The sequence below is a fragment of the Mobula birostris genome, chromosome 6 (assembly GCF_030028105.1).
Source record: "Mobula birostris isolate sMobBir1 chromosome 6, sMobBir1.hap1, whole genome shotgun sequence".
Classification (NCBI taxonomy): domain Eukaryota; kingdom Metazoa; phylum Chordata; class Chondrichthyes; order Myliobatiformes; family Myliobatidae; genus Mobula; species Mobula birostris.
In genome coordinates this window covers 154,043,461-154,060,905 of record NC_092375.1, presented here as the reverse complement: position 1 = coordinate 154,060,905, position 17,445 = coordinate 154,043,461, and positions in this window count along the sequence as shown.

Genomic DNA, 17,445 nt, shown 5'->3' with positions numbered 1-17,445 from the left:
TGTTGTGCTTTTTTTTCACCATACAGCTGGTATGTACAGACCATGTGAGATCCTTGGTGTTGAGTATGCCTAAGAACTTAAAGCTGTTCACCCTCTCAACCCCAGATCCATTGATGTCAATAGGGGTTAGCCTGCATCCATTCCTCCTGTAGTCCACAACTAGCTCCTTTGTTTTTATGACATTGAGGGAGAGGTTTCTTTCTTGACACAACTGTGTCAGGGTGATGACTTCTTCTCTATAGGTTGCCTCGCTATTATTTGAGATTAGGCTAATCAGTGTAGTGTCATCAGCAAATTTAATTAGCAGATTGGAGCTGTGGGTGGTGGCACAGTCATGGGCATACAGAGAGTAAAGGAGGGGGCTTAGGACACAGCCCTGAGGGGCTCCTGTGTTGAGGGGCAGAGGGGCAGAGGTGAGGTCTCTGAGCTTCTTGTCTAGCCTGGAAAGAATTATGCTATTGAATGTTGAACTGTAACCCAAGAAGAGCATTCTCACATAAGCATCCCTCTTTTCCAGGTGTGTAAGGACAGTGTGTAGAGCTGTGGCTATTGCATCATCCGTCAATTGGTTGTGTCGGTCGGTGAACCGTAGGGGTCCAGTGTGGGTGACAGCATGCTACAGATGTAGTCCTTGACCAGCCTCTCAAAACATTTACTTATTATTGAGGTGAGTGCAACAGGACGCTAGTCGTTCAGAAACGTTACCTTGCCCTTTTTAGGTACAGGGACCATGGTGGATGTTTTGAAGGAGGAGGGCACTCTACACTGGGAGAGTAAAGACGCAATGTTGAAGTTTTATAAAATGTTGGTGAGGCTTCACGTAGTATTGTGAACAGTTTTGGGCCCTCATCAAAGAAAGAATGTGCTGACATTGGAGATGGTTTAAAGGAGTTTCATGAAAATGATTCCAGAATTAAAGGCCTTGTCATATGAATAGCATTTGATGGCTCTGGGCCTCTACTCACTGGAATTCAGAAGAATGAGGGGTCACCTCATTGAAACCTATTGAATGTTGAAAGGTCCCGATAGAGTGGAAATGGAGAGGCTGTTTCCTATGGTGGTGGAGTCTAAGACTGGAGGACATACTCTCAAGGGTAGGTGGAAGTCATTTAGAACAGAGGTGAGGAGGAATTTCTTTAGCCAGAGAATGGTGACTTTGTGGAATTCATCGCTACATGCGGCTGTGGAGTCCAAGTCATTAGGAATATTTAAGGCAGAAGTTGATACATTCTTGATTAGTCAGGGCATGAAGGGATATTGGGAGAAGGCAGGAGATTAAGGTTGAGAGGGAATACGGATCAGCCACAATGAAATGGCGGAACAGACTCGATGGGCTGAATGGCCTAATTTTGCTCCTGTATCTTATGGATCTTATGTCTTCTTTCATGATTTAAATGAAATATCGGAAATCTGGATCCCAAAGTGAGAAGTTTAAGGAAATTAGTATCAGCAAATGCATAATAGTGTAAAAATCAATGAGATTAAAAGCTGACAAATCCCCTGACCCTAATATAATACATTGCAGTATTTTAAGAAACATGCAGAAATTATAAATGGTGTTTATTTTCCAAAATTCCTGCAGATTGAACATAGCAAATGTAGATTTCACTTTGACTTCCCTTACCAAAGTCTACCTCCCACATACTTGGCATATTCAAGAAAGGATACAAAAGAGAAAATAGGGAATTAAGAACTTCTGGAAGAGCTAGTCTGGCATCAATAGGAGGAAGAGCTGGAAATCTATCAAAATGGATATCGAAATAATTCATTTAGAAAAGCATAACATTTGGGCAGGGTGGGTATGGATTTATGAGTTGTAAATATATCAAGGCGAGTGGGAAATAGTTAATGCATGTACGCATTTTGTAAAAGCATCTGATTGGCTGTCACACCAAGGATAATGCACTAAATTATAATTGGGCTCATGGGATTGGGAGTGATTTACTATTATGCATTAAGATTGGTTAACAGGTAGAAACCTAAGATGATGAACAAGTTAATCATTTTCAGCTGGCAGGCAGTAGCTGGTGGGTTAATGCAAAACTAGTACCTTGAATTTTATGATTTGCAGCAAAGACTCAGATGAAGAACTGAGTGGGATGTAAATAATTTTGTTAACCTTACAAAGCTAGGTGGGAAAGTTAGCTGTGAGGAGATTCAAGTTGGTTGCAAAGGCAGGCTGAGTGAGTGAAGAATAACATGACAGATGGAATATGATGTAGATAAATGTTACTTGGTTAATTAAGGTTGTTATAGCTGGGGGTGGTAGTGGGGACAAGCTCCCACTACCTATTAAATGCTCCCAATGGTGTGTGTCTCAAACTAGCCTCTGACAACCTAGCCAGGCTCCTGTTCTTCATGTGTGGCTGAGCTACTAAGCCCGGCAGAACCATTTCTGTGGACAGGAGGAGGAGGAAAGGCAGGTTACTGGTTCTTTAAAACTAGTCGCTTTGGGCAGTTGGGGCTCATCAGCCGTGGTTGACAGTTCATCGAGGAGAAGGAAAACTCTGATCTCAAACCTCTGGTCCCTTGGGGCTATACTCACTCATGGGGAAGGTTTTGGGAGTAAATCCAGAAGAAAAGTCTGGAGCTGGAGCCCCTAAGGCTGTGCTACATTGAGTTCAACTCCTGCGACACCACTGGTGCCAAACTGTATCGGTGTCTGCCGTTCCTTTGGATTCACCAGCTGCGTGGAGAGGTGAAGCCTTCTGCATGGGCAGCCAGCTTGCTCTCTACGTCATACTGCCTTAGCTTGTGTATCACATAGACAGCTGGCAGGCAGCATCCATGATCACCCCTGACCAATGGAGGACCTCAAAATATTACATTACGCACTCTGGTAGAACTAATAGCAAAACATTTTTTTCCTAAGTGATGAGAAACTATGAGGCGTTGAATTTATGAGAATCTTGGGTAAATAACAGAAAGTTAATGTGCATTTAGAGCAAGTAATTAGGATAGTATGTGGCAGGGTGGCCTTTGTTACAAAATTGATGTGTTTAAGAGTAAATTTGTTTCACTACAACTACACAGGGCCTTGCTAAGAGCAATCCTGGAACACTATGCTGTTTTTGTCCTCTTACGTTGCTTAAGACTCAGTGCAAGAACAATTGTTTAGTGTTATGTCTCCTGATTTTTGTACGAAGGGAGAATGAAAGACCATGCCTACATTTAGTTGAATTTGAAGATCGAGACAGAAGCTCATTGCAACATACAGTGCTGGAAGCAAGCCACACTCACTTGTCATCTGCTGAACAAAGTTAGCTTGTACAGATCTCCCAGTGTCACCTTGTGCTCCTGAGCCAGTGTCATCATCATTGTTGAGCCCTGGTATCATGGCAGGACCTCACAGGATGTTATGTCAACACGTGGGGAGACAGAAATATCCAGAAACATTTTAAAACAATTCATTAAATTTTTTTTAAAGGTTTATAAAACAAATTGAAAAACAAATTTAAATCTTTAAGAATCGCAGACTATGAACCATTCAATATATCCATTAGAATAGTTCTCTTTAGTGTCCCTGTGCTGGAGTCCAACGTGACAAATGTTTCTCCATTGTGAACTCTGTGTTATGTTCTCAGCTGCTGTACTCATGTGAAGGAGCAGAGGGTGAAATTTTGACTCTTTGTGAAATCCAATGACAGAATACAATTAGCAAGCTGACAAAGAAACCTGCTGACAATGAACATTCACTGAAGAACTTTTCACTTGCATTGAGAAATTGCTGCAGACCCAGGCAAAATTTTCAACATTTCCCTGATAAATTCCATAAAGTTCTCAAGTAGGGTATCAGTAGAATCTGGGATGTCAGTACTCTTGTACAGAGGTAGAGGTCTTAGGATAAGAAGTTGGCCCTTTACTTCTGAGATGAGGAGAAAATTCTTATCAAAGAGAGCAGTAAATCTTTGTGATTCTCTACTTCAGAGATTTGCAGATTCCAGAGATTCCAACTACAGAGGATTGCAGATGTTCAGTCATTGGGTATATTTTGAAGAGGAATCAAATGATTCCTGGATATTCAGGTAAGTATGGGATATAGTTGGGCTGGCTGGCGCTGCAGTGGCATCAGCACTGGACTTCAAGGCAGATGTTCCTGAGTTCAAACCCAGCCGGGCCCCAACCTGGGCAGCAGCATAATCTGCACAGAAGAAAGGCCTGGCAAACTAATTCCATATCTTGCCATGAAAACCCTATGATCCATGAGGTCATGAAGAGTTGGACCTCATATATAATCTTAAACACAAAAGATTCTGCAGACAACACACATAAAAGTTGCTGGTGAACGCAGCAGGCCAGGCAGCATCTCTAGGAAGAGGTGCAGTCAACGTTTCAGGCCGAGACCATTCGTCAGGACTAGGACTTCTATTTTGAGATCATCTCATATAACCATTTAACAATTACAGCACAGAAACAGGCCATCCCGGCCCTTCTAATCCGAACTCCTACTCTCACCTCGTCCCACCGACCTGCACTTGGTCCATAACCCTCCATTCCCTTCCTGTCCATATATCTATCCAATTTAACTTTAAACGACAACATCGAACCTGCCTCAGTCACTTCTGCTGGAAGCTCGTCCCACACAGCTACCACTCTCTGAGTAAAGAAGTTCCCCCTCATGTTACCCCTAAACTTTTGCCCTTTAACTCTCAACTCATGTCCTCTTGTTTGAATCTCCCCCACTCTCAATGGAAAAAGCCTATCCACGTCAACTCTATCAATCCCCCTCATAATTTTAAACACCTCTATCAAGTCCCCTCTCAACCTTCTATGCTCCAAAGAATAAAGACCTAACTTGTTCAATCTCATTTCACCAAGAGAAAATTTCTCTTGATTATTTGGGCTCTGATAGCCGTGGTGACAATTTTGTCCAGCAGGAGCATCACTGGTCTCCGATGCTACCAACCCCGAGGAGGAGAATAGAAAATAGGATTATTCATTCTTACAGGTGGATCGAGTTTTCCTTTAACACAGATGAGTTTAAAAATACACTTAGTGTGATTGAGAAGCAGACTAAGTCTAGAAAATATCATTGACAATATTAGCTCACAGACAATTAACACTCTCATACTATTATAGCTGATGCATTAATACCTTCATGGAAACAGTAGGCAAAAGAAATATCACCGTAGGTATGAACATTTCATTTGCAATTATCATCCACAGTGATTTCAAGTCTTAATTTGGTGGGAAATAGAAAGGTTCAGAGGCTTTCAAATTTACAGGAGATTAGACAAAGCTGTAGAATGAGCTAAATTTACGTCCTGATTTGAGCATGGGACTAAAGCTCCAGAGGTCTTGATTTTAAAGCTCACCGGTGGTTGATGTTGGAGTCCTGGATAATTTAACTAGTAATTCAGAGGCTTTGATTCATAATCCTGAGATTGCAAGTGAATCCCGTCATGGTAGCTTTGGAATTTAAAACCACAAAATAAATGAGCTTTTTAATGATGGCTATGAAACTGTCATTAAAATCTCATCTGGTTCACTCGTGCCCTTTAGCACTGGATTCTGCCATCCTCCATCACTCTGGGTTTGTTGTGATTCCAGACAGGCACTGATGCAGTCACATCAATTGCCCTCTGAAATGGCCTGACAAGTCATTCAGTTGCATCATAGCCTTTATGTTAGAACAGGAAATCCTGCTGACACTGAATTTGAAAATTGGCAATGTCATACATTCCCAGCACACTTATCTTGCCAAGTCTTTTTGTGGGCTGGTATTTGAATTACCCAACTCTGACATAGCTGTTCTCAAGGAATCATACCTTACAAACAGCACAGCAGACTGCTTGGCACAATCCTTGCCCTTGTACTGTGTTGCTAGTAGGAAAGAGCTATCGGTGATGCCAGTGCATGGATGAGAGTGTATAGCCCAGAGAGCCCTTAGCATTCACTCTAGACTTCATTGAAATCTCCTGGCTTCAGATCAGAAATGGACAATTTTAATCTCTTCCTAATCACCATTCAGCTCTCTCCCTCAATTGGTGAATCCATGCCCCTCCATGTTGAAAAACATTTGGAAGCAGCATAGCGAGTAAGGACACAGAATGCATTCTTGGTGGGGGACTTCACGTTCCATTGTCAAGATTGGTTTAGTGGGTCTAACCCTAATTAGGCAGGAGAGGAACCTACCTGGTCTGGTCCTCACCAGTTCACCTACTGTAGATGCATCTGCCCATAACATCCCTTGCTCATGTGGCTATTGCAGAGACTTTTAAGAAGTTCTAGTCCTTCTGTTAAGGTCACCAATTACTCTGCTATGCATTGTCATGATAATGCCAAATGAGAGAGATACAGAACAGGTCTCGTGGTTGAGATCGGGGCAACTACATTATGAGAATCAGCAGTAGCAGGAATGTGCACACACACTATCATAGCTCAGTATACCCCCCATACTATCACTACTATTAAACCAGGAGATGAAATCTGTCTCAACATGAAGTGCCAAGGGCCATTGGAATTGGAATTGGAACAGCTGCACAGAAGCTGCCCTTGAGCAAACTTCTGTATATTTTGATGGAAGAAGGGAGGAAAGGGCATGTCTCTCATGGGTGGAGCCTTTGATTATCCTGGCTACTCTACTGAGGCAGTGAGAAGTATAGAAAAAGTTCACAGAGGAAAAGCTGGTGTCCATGATGTGATGATCCACAAATCTCTCCAATTTCTTATGGCCACAGACAGAAAACCTGCCATGCCAAGCCATTGAACATCCATATGGTTAAGCATGGTGGAGGCAACACATGATATCATGGAATGACTGAGATGAGTGATGCAGTAAAAGCTTTGGGACCAGGCAATATCTAGGGTGAAGTACCAAAAACTTCCACTCAGCCCTGCCTCTGACAAACCTGTTCTGCTAGTTACCACACTAGCATATACCTGACAAATTGGAACATGCTGTACAAAGGAAAGCTCACTGACTGAGCAGGTTGCTTTCAATAGGCTATTATTGGCAAGAAGGCTGATGTGTTGGGACTTTATTTGATGTACTCTTCAGGCAGGAACTGCTTTGACTACTTTCCATTTTATAAAGATTTCCATTAAAATAATCCTTTCTCTCTCATGTATCTAAAAATTTTAAAAAGTGATAAAAACTCCAATCATTCTGAAGCAATGCAGCACATTCTGGACATTTTAAGTCTCTCTGTAAAGCAGGACTAGTGATAAGAAGGCACCTTCACTGCCAGGTTCTGTTCAGCACTTGCTACTGTTGGTTGATATGCATGAGTGACCTAACAGACAGATCTTTTGCAAGCAATGAACTGCTTTGCTCCTATAAATAAAAAGAAATGATTTGGGTTCTGTGAAAGATATTTGACAAATCCTTTCTTGTTAGTTTATAAGATACAAAATTGAATTATAAATTGTGAGTTCTGTAAATATTTTTGTGGGAAAAGTCACTTCTCCCCTGAATATTTGTACTAAAAATTAATATAAAGGACAGGGCCCACATTTTCATGAGAGAGTCCTTTATTAATAAGCTCCTTAAATTGACACAAAAACAATAATTCTATTTACAGAGCAGCATTACAGTGGCACATCTTCTCTTGGAAGTTCACAAGAATTCGGATCTGGGCCGTACCCTCCAAATATCTGGACCTGCCTCTTGGTTTTTTTGCACTACCTTACTTTCCATTTTTCTATTTTCTACTTATGATTTATAATTTAAATTTTTAATATTTGCTATCGATTTGTAATCCAGGGAGCGGGAAGCGTAGAATCAAATATTGCTGTGATGATTGTACACCCTAGTATCAATTGTTTGGTGACAATAAAGTATAAAATATAAAGTAAGAATGTACTTGTTCTGGAGCTGCTCCGGCCTATGGTCAGGCCACACTTAGATCCCCTCCAGTTCGCCTACCAGCCCCGACTAGGAGTCGAGGATGCCATTGTCTACCTGCTGAACCGTGTCTACGCCCACCTGGACAAGCCAGTGAGCACTGTGAGGGTCATGTTTTTCGACTTCTCCAGTGCGTTCAACACCATCCGCCCTGCTCTGCTGGGGGAGAAGCTGACAGCAATGCAGGTGGATGCTTCCCACTATTTATTATTTATGGTGCAACTGTAACCAGAACCAATTTCCCCCGGGATCAATAAAGTATGACTATGACTATGACTAACATTTGATATTGAGCAGCATAAACCTATAAGGGCAGGTGAAAGTCCCTTCTGGAAAGCACTTAACAAAACCATCACACCATTTTAAAGGTTTCTTTTCCTAGGCAGTTAATCTAGTTGGACACCACCTCCATTTACTACTTGTCACTGCACTCACTATAAACACTTTAAACCACGTTTTATAATGCTGCTTACATTGTAATCACATGATGGTACTTATGTATTTATCTTACCTTTTATTCCATATCCATACTTCTAACATTGTTTTATATAATTCTCTATTATTTGCAATTGTTGAATGTTGCTTTTTTTTGTTGAATGTCAAGCCAACACCACTACCAATTCCTAATACACGTAAATATATATGGTGAATAAAGTTGATTCTTTAAAGTTCAAAAGGCACATTTTAAGAAGAGATTTAGATAGATAATTCCAGAGCTTTAGTTCAGATGCTGGAGGCATGGAGAATCAAAGAAAATGGGGGATACTCAAGGGGGCAGAATTGAGGGAAAACAGATCCCAGCAGTGACAATTTCTGAATGAAAGGTGGAGAAGCTATCATTAATGCAATAATGACTATAAAAAGATTTTTAAGCACCGTTTCACAGTAATTCTTTAGAAGATTTGTAATGTTTATTAAAATGAAAAGTAAAGCACAAGTATTGTGTTATAGTTCATTTGTTATGTGCAGTTTATCTAATTATTTTATATGATCATAATGTTGTCCTGAGGCAGACTAGTGATTTATATTACAAAAAAATGCGAAATTCACTGGAATAAAAATGGGACTGAAACAAAGGCGAATTTTCTCATGGTCTATTTAGTGCTCTTACTTATGTGTTGGTCAATTAAACAAAATTCTCTTCACTCATATCTTAGTTAACACTGTACATGGAAACAGTTTTGCTGGTATTCTCCTGGATAGGTACTGGCCTGGCTTAGTGAGTGAAATTCACACCTCTGAGTCAGATGCTTTCGTATTTCACTCTTGAATTTTGAATACATAAACTACACTGAATTCTTGCTCATTAGAAATGAAGTGCAAAACTTTTGGAAGCTGACATCTCTTGGCACAAGGCTTAGAAACCCGATGGTACTACTTGTATGGAGTTGACTTGGCCAGCCTGATCAGAACAGATTGTTTCCTTCGCTGAATGTGGGACTCTTCTGTGCTCAGTTTGCCTGCAGTTGCATAACTGAAGTGACTAACTTCCCCAGCAATAGTATTTGCTGGGAGCCACCTTGTAAAATTTGTTGGATCTGATCAGGTAATAAACGTGCATTTTGAGAAACGTATTTATTTTGTGCTATCTCTTCCTACTTAGTGTCAAATAACTTGTATCTTACTCTAGTGTGCTCCTTCTGCCAATCTGATACACCTAGAAACCCAATTGTTTTATCTAATTTCAGAAGATCAGAACTGAGGAGCAAAATGACTCTAAAAACTAAAGCAAAATGACATCAATACATTGGATTGAGTAAGAAGACATCCTTTATTTCCCATCAGTAAAACATGAAGGAGATCCGTGATTCTCCATTCCAAGTCTAGGGAAAAACATCTCCCACAGCATCCTCCCAAGGACATCCTACTTACAATTAGTGAAGTGCAAAAGAATTTATGCAAGCTTTATATATTCCCCTCATTTGTTTGGCAGATGTGATAGCACTGGGAAAACAGCATCTTGTTTTTCTTTATGCTGTCTCAAGCAAGCCATAACATTCCTGATGATCAGCTGCTGTTCATGGGCTCTGTTTTTGAACTGCAAGAACTCATACACAATTGCTCACACAACAACTGTACATTTGGTTATTGCAGAGGTCCCAAATGTGCTTGATGACCATACGTAGACCACTTCCAGTCTAGAATTGATTAACAAGAGACTAGAAATTGTGGCAGGACAAATTCAGGCGGCATGTGCTTAAGTCTGTGATGGTCGATAATGCCAGGTATGATATATTTTTGACTTCTTTCCAATGACCTGATGCAAATGTTTTAACTGCAACACACATTGTTTGGCAGCTGGTGGTATTGAGGAGAAGTGATCTGAAGTGGAACTTACCTTCTGAGCAGTTTGTTCATTGCAATCTCCTTCCTAATATCAGGGGAGCTGATGTGGCCCAGAACTGGCAGCCACGGAGGGAAAGCAGTTTGAAAGCTCCTTTGACAATGAACGTTGGTGGATAAAGCTGGACATTTATAAATTTGGTACAAATTTCTCAGACAATGCAATGAAACTCCATCCACTTTCATCTCACCCAGGCTCAATTAATATTATATTTTCCATTACGTACTTAGATAAATATCTTATATATCTTTCAATTTCCTTCAGCTGGATGATGTGGAATAATGTTAATAGCCTTGTCTATTGGTGGTTGAGCCAGGAATTGTATCAGCAGTAACAGAACAAATCACTGTCCACACCTCCTTCATACCTCTGGTTCAGGCACTAAGCTGTCTCATGTTCCAGGGTGACTTTATTAATGGATTTAGACGTATCTTCATTTTGGATAGTAACCACATGCTGTTTGATTTATGGGAAATGCAATAATAAAACAATGCATTAAGAGATTCAGAAATATGGAATGGCAATTTCACAAACATTTGAAAAATGACTGGTGTTAACTGGAAATCTACAAATAGTTCTTGCAACATTAGGGTAAGAAAATAGAATACTGCAGTTCATGAAATTAATGAACAGCCATTTGGCATAATCATTGAAATATGTTTCTGAAAATATGAAAAACATGTAAAATTCACATTTTTCACTTCAAAGGGTCTGAAGTTCAATATTCAATTGTGTTCACTATGTTTGTGTGGGGAATATGCTAAAATATGCAGTTATCCAATCAGATGCAGATTTGGGTTTGGAGAGGATCCCATGCTAGAGATGATCATGGTGGAATAGCACATCATTTGTGATGTTCTCAAGAAAAAGGTAGAACTTGTGGAACATTGGACCTCTGACAAGGTCGAAACCAAGTCAACTCATGGTTTCCAGGGACTGCTGATTAAATGGAGCTTTGGATAAAGGGCCATGTGCCCTCTACAGCATTGCACTTTCAGCAGAGTCGTCAAGAAACCTGAAATTCCCAGAACGCCCTCCACTCCGTCCCTGTAATATTGCTGGGAACATTTCTGAAATGGAACTGACACATTGGTAACAAGGGTTCACCCACTCTTCGGGTTACTTGGAGTAATCCTTCAGTTTTCAGGAGCAGCTGAAGGATTACTCCAAACCTACACTTGCTGGACTTTCAAGCAACACACACAAAATGCTGAAGGAACTCAGCAGGCATTTGTTGGATCTGACACCATGTGACTGCTGAGAGAATTGGCAGGATTTAAGTGATGAACTGCATACCCTACGACGTTGAGGCGTTACAGCACATCATTTTATATAAAAAAAACTAGAAAAAATATGTATCATTTTAGTTTTAAATTATGCAATTGATTAATTTAATTTTCTTTTTTTAAAACTTATTCATACTTAACTGAAAAGAAACATCATTTTCAATTAAATCATTGTTCTAAAGTTTTATGAGATCTTTAGTAACTTTAAATAATGTGGAATATTAAGTGTGCATTTAATATATATGAGTTGTTGCACTTCCCACTGGGGTTATATGTAGTAGTGCTCTAAATCTACTGTATTCCTCTGTTTAACCACATGATCTTTGCTCATTTTATGTTAGTATTGACTCCTCAAATCCTTGGATCTTCTGTATCATAAAGCTATGCTCAGAGGTGCTTCCCTCTTGCGCAGTTTGCTACTAAGATTGAAAATTGCTTTAAGGTCAATCTTAATTCAACAGTTCAGTGGTCAGTGCACCTAAATTGACTTATAGTTAACAGGCAAAAGCAAAAGGTTACTATTTCTGCAGTATAAAGAGAAATCAATTGCAATATAGCACTAGCAGACTTCAGGACATACTAATACACCTTCAAGTTACAGTTGACAAAAAGTGATCAGCGTAGGGACTTAGTTATCAGATATTTGAGGCCGTCTTGTAATTGCGTTAATCACTGATTTTTACATGCTGTTGCCATTAATGTGATCAATGCTACAGCAAAACATGACCTGGTGAGGGAGGGGCTTTCAAATGCCACATTACAGGATCTCTAACTTTCTTCTTGACAACTACTAAAGTCACCAGACAAAACTATAACCACACTTTATCAAGATGATTTTCATTCTTCCGCAATGCCAACCTGGGTAGCCATTCAGCAGTATTTGCTTCTACAGATTTCCCCTTCTAATGTTGCACAACAGCTCTCAGTATAATGGAAAATCTTTGATACACATATCACTCAACTGGATCTGAACAATGGGATGCCCAACTTGCAGCTTGATCTCCACAGGAGGCAAGCAATTGGGGCAAAAATTCATTGCATTGAATTTACAGCAGTGAAATAGGTCATTAAGCTAAACTAGTCTATACTGGTGTCTTTGCTTCACACAGTCTATTCACCTCATTTCACCTTGTTACCGTATCCTTCTATTCCCTTCTCCCTCACGCACTTATCTAGCTTCTGCATGAAGGCATCTTTGCTACTCGTGTTGTTGTGCTATTAATACTTAATGCAATATTCATACCATATTACAGCTGCATAGTCAAATCCTTCATCTAACAAGTTCTGTCTGCAAACAGAATGGATGATACCATATCTGGGAGACTTCAGCTGCTTGAAGGTAGCTGTCAATTTTCTTTTCAGAGAGTGCTATGTCTCAACCAAGCTGCTGACAGTCTCTGCTTAAAGCCTGAAAAGCACAGCCTACACAAATGTTGCTATATCTGCCAAATAGATCATTCTGTTGAGGAACAATTGCAGAATTAAACACATGTTCACAGAGTATCACAGCTACCTCTGTGAGGGCAGAATCACATTACTGTAGGATCAACGAGTGCTGCTGGGCCGTCTTGCCCGAGTTGTCTCCTTCACAGAGATAGATGATTCATCCTACTCTTTCCCCAGAGGCCTGTAATTTCCACCCCTTCAAATATTTGCTTAATTTTCTTTTGAATCCCAGTATTGAATCTGTGTCCACCAGCAGTTCAGAGAGTGCATTCTAGTTCATGGCAACCTCTGCAAAAGGACAGCTTTCTTTTACAACCAGAGTTCTGATGAAGGGCCTCACTCTGAAACATCAGCTGTTCATTTCTCTCCATAGGTTCTGCCTGACCTACTGAGTTCCTCCAGCATTTTGTGTCTGTTACTTCAGCTTTTCAGTATCCTCACAATCTCTTGTGTTTCTCATCCACTTTTTTTTTATATATAACAGCCTCCTTAAATCTGTTGTAATTAAGTCCTCATGCTGCTGAGATCAGTTTTCCCATAATTACTTGATGAAAGCACTAAATTTAATTTCTTCATTAACTCTTGTCACGTAACCTGTGACGGGAATAAAGAACCAGCAGAGATGGAAAACACTTCGGAGTCCAGTATTGCTATTAACTAATAATGTTTATTAGTAACTACGCAATGCAGTAACATAGATGTAGATAAATCAAACAGGTTAACAATGATTATATATAAGTAAGTATATCAATAAGTGTGGAAACATATATAAAAAACCAAGCTTCTTCAAGTCTAGGGGTAAAAAGATACAGTCTTCCGATGATGAGTAAAGTTCAGTTCAGTTCATGGTTTTGAGTTGAGTAGTGATGGAGAGAGAGAGAGAGGGAGAGATTTGAGTCTTCACTTGAGCTGATGCCATTCTTCTTCTCATCATTCTCCAGGGTCCTTTAAAAGTCACCGACTGTGACTTCAACAAAGGGGACCGGTTTCCTGTGCTGGAGCTATCAACCCAGGCAAGGGTGGACACATGGACAACTCCCCACCAGTCAATCCTTTCTCTCACTGCAAGAGCGACTGATCGATCTGCCTGATCGATCCTCCAAAAACCCACTTTTTCCTGTGGGCACAACAAAGCTCATTCAGTGTCCAAAACATGTGCCTGTGGTCTATATCATCCGACCTCCTATTTATCTCACCGTACTGGGTATCAACTGTCATTCAAATAACTCCTCCTTCCTTTCTCTGTGTAAGAAATGTATAAGCAGGCAAATGTCCTTGAGAAGTATAAACATGCTGCCAAAAAATCATAACGTCAATTGTCCATCAAATAACGCCGCCCTCGGTCACATAGCAACTTATGAGCTGCTCGGCTCCAACTCAGCAGAAATCAAAAAGTTACTTCCAGTGCCTTAAAGTGACAGTCCAACAGTTAGTCTTCGTCTCTCTCTCTCTCTCTTTTCAAAACAACATGGTGTTAAATAATTCTCTCTTTCTCTCTCTCTCTCTCTCTTTTCAAAAGCACAGTTTATGGGGGTAATTCAGGACCCCGTCACGCTCTTAAGTTTCTTTAAGAAGAATAGATTTTCCAGTCTGTTTAAGTCACCAGTCTCTGTACTGTCTTCTTAATGAGATAATGCAAAGTACGGGCCCCAGATTTGAACATAATACTCTAAAGCTGAAACACGTTAAAAGATTGATATAAATTCGTCACTTTTGCATTCATAACAAAGCCATTATTCAAAAGCAATCAAGAGAAAATCTGCGGATGCTGGAAATCCAAGCAACACACATAAAATGCTAGAGAAACTCAGCAGGCCAGGCGGCATCTATGGAAAAGAGTAAACTGTTGTCTCAGCCCAAAACGTCAACTGTACTTTTTTCTGTAGTTGCTGCCTGGCCTCCTCAGTTCCTCCAGCATTTTGTGTATGTTGTTTCCATTATTCGAAAGTGCTATATGAACTTTTCTCCCAGTCCATCATGCTACCATACAACATTTGTGCAGATGTTTTGCTGGTCCTTCTGTTCCTGTATCCCAATATAATGTTCTATTACTCAGATTACTATTCCTCATTCTTACCAAAATATTTCAGATCATCCAACACAGCTTGTGAAGTCAATGGAGCCAGATTTTATCCTTGGAACTAGGATGTGCCACTGTTATCATTTAGCAGGTTTAGTGATACTGACTGGGTCATTTCCTGGGCAGAGATGTCCACTGCTTGTCTTAAGTAGTTTTCTATAATGTATGTTGACTAATATGTGACGGAATTGGGTTTCCTGTCTCCAAATCCTTGAACTCAAAAGAAGGATTTAAGCCCCATATAATATAGATATCTATGGGCACCTACAGTATACCGAGGCGGTACTGTATCCCCCTTCAAGGACCAGCGTACTTCACTATCTGTCTCTGTGGTGAGGTCTGGCTGCTAATATCCACCACTTGAGTTGTGGATCTCCCTTCCCAATGAAGGAGAATATACTTCCCGTTCACAAAGTAGTTTAAACACAGTTAATTTTATTTTTAATAAAATATATTTAAATTTACGCAAATAGTTCTTAGCTCACATCTAACACATAGAGGATTTCTGACATAAAACATCTCTAAATTACAAAAGGTTTCCAAACTACAAAGGATTTCCAAGCACAGGTATAATTCTTATGAACTAAAAGAACGTACCAACGAATTGCAGACAAATGAGTTGTCCATCACAGAAACTAAAGGTTGAGGAATGAATTCTTTTTCCTCTTTCTATCACCCTATCTTTCTGTCATTCCCTTTGTCACCTATTAGTGAGCGGAATGGCCACAGGGAAATCCTGCAATGATTGCCTACTCCCACCATATTCAGCTCCAGTTCCTTGACCTGGCCTATCAGGAGTTGCAGCTCAGTGCACTTTACATAGATGTAGTCACCAGGAAGATTATGAGGCTCCCTGACTTCCCACATCTTGCTTAAGAATTATTCTCTTGCCCTAACTGTTATCTTTCCTACACTGAATTAAGGACTAAGGATGAACGACAAAGTAACACTTTACTTATTCTTTGCTGTGCTTTCTCACCGAAGCCTTTTTAACGAGCTGCTCTCACTTCCCACACCTGAGCCACCTATCCTGCCTCCTCACACTGAAGCCTCTTGAATCAAAACCTCAGCTGCTCACTCTTACAATGATACTCTGCAAACTCGCTGCGCGACCTGACTCTTATTTTTATTGGCTGTTGTAATTAACTAATTGGCATATTGACTATTAACTAACAATTTGCAAATGATTTCCTTTTAGAGTGTCATGCTTAAACTTAGAGAAGATTCGCTGTTCAATTTCTGAACCTAGACAAGATTTTTTAACATTGTGGGGACCTTTTTCGAATTATTTTCAAAATCTTTGATTTGCTATTAAGCACAGATGTTGGCTAACAATATGCTTTGTTATATGGTAAGGATTTTTTCCTTTTCTTTTTTTAACCGAACAGCTGTTTTTTTTCTGGTAGTGAGTTTAGATCTTTTTTGTATAATAAAATTACCTCTTTTCAATATTATGTTTAAATTTAATGTATACGGATATGGGGTAATGAGACTATATTTGTGATTTTAATCTGTGTGTTTGTCCATCGTCAACGTTGATGAGGACCTCGACACCATTATGATGGTGTTGAGACTAGCGCGTGATTTAGATTTAAGTGAGGGAGAGTTGCGCAGCATCAGCCTCACACTCTCTTCCCAATTCCCATCTGGATCCAGTGGCAAGACAGAGTCGAGATGGCTGGAGATGGGACTAGGCTCAGTGGATGACCAGGACGTCTTCTGTGTCTAGTCCTGCTCTACACATACCACGACGCTTGCAGAGACCGCCTTCTTGACCGTTGGACCTTCCATTGGTCTCATCCGCTCAATCTGCCGGAGTCTGTCTTCACATGCTGGGATAGACAACTCCCTATCTCACCGAAGGTTTGAGACCTGTCGGCTACCCTCACCTGGTTTAGCCGGTTTGTCGAAGCCATTGCCCGGGGTGTGGCCGTTGTCACATGCAGACAGCTATGGGGAGCCACAGGTGAGAGCAGAGTGCCAGGTGGGGACCAAAGGTGGACTAACCGCCTTGAAAAGGACGCAACATGTTCCCCCACCAGAGGTGATTTTAATATATTGTAATCGATATATATTATATATCCTACTGTACTCTGTATTCTTTTATGTAAGAAATCAATAAAAATATTGAAAAAAAGAAAAAAAAAACTAATAAGTAAAATTCATCATGTCCCAAAGCTTAGGCTTTTAAACTTTAGCACCTCTCGCTTCTAGTCCTGGCTCCTGTTAAGTGAAATAGGAAGCCTTCTATACCACCCAATTTACTCTCATGGCCATCTTCAGGGAGTTAGGACTTACTGTATCTTAATGCTCTTAGGGGTCCCCTCATTCATTTTATACTTCTCCCTTGCATTTGACCTCCCAAAGTGAAACATACTTGCTTGGATTAAATTCTATTCTATATATATATATACAGTATCACTAACAACAGAGATTTGAGTTC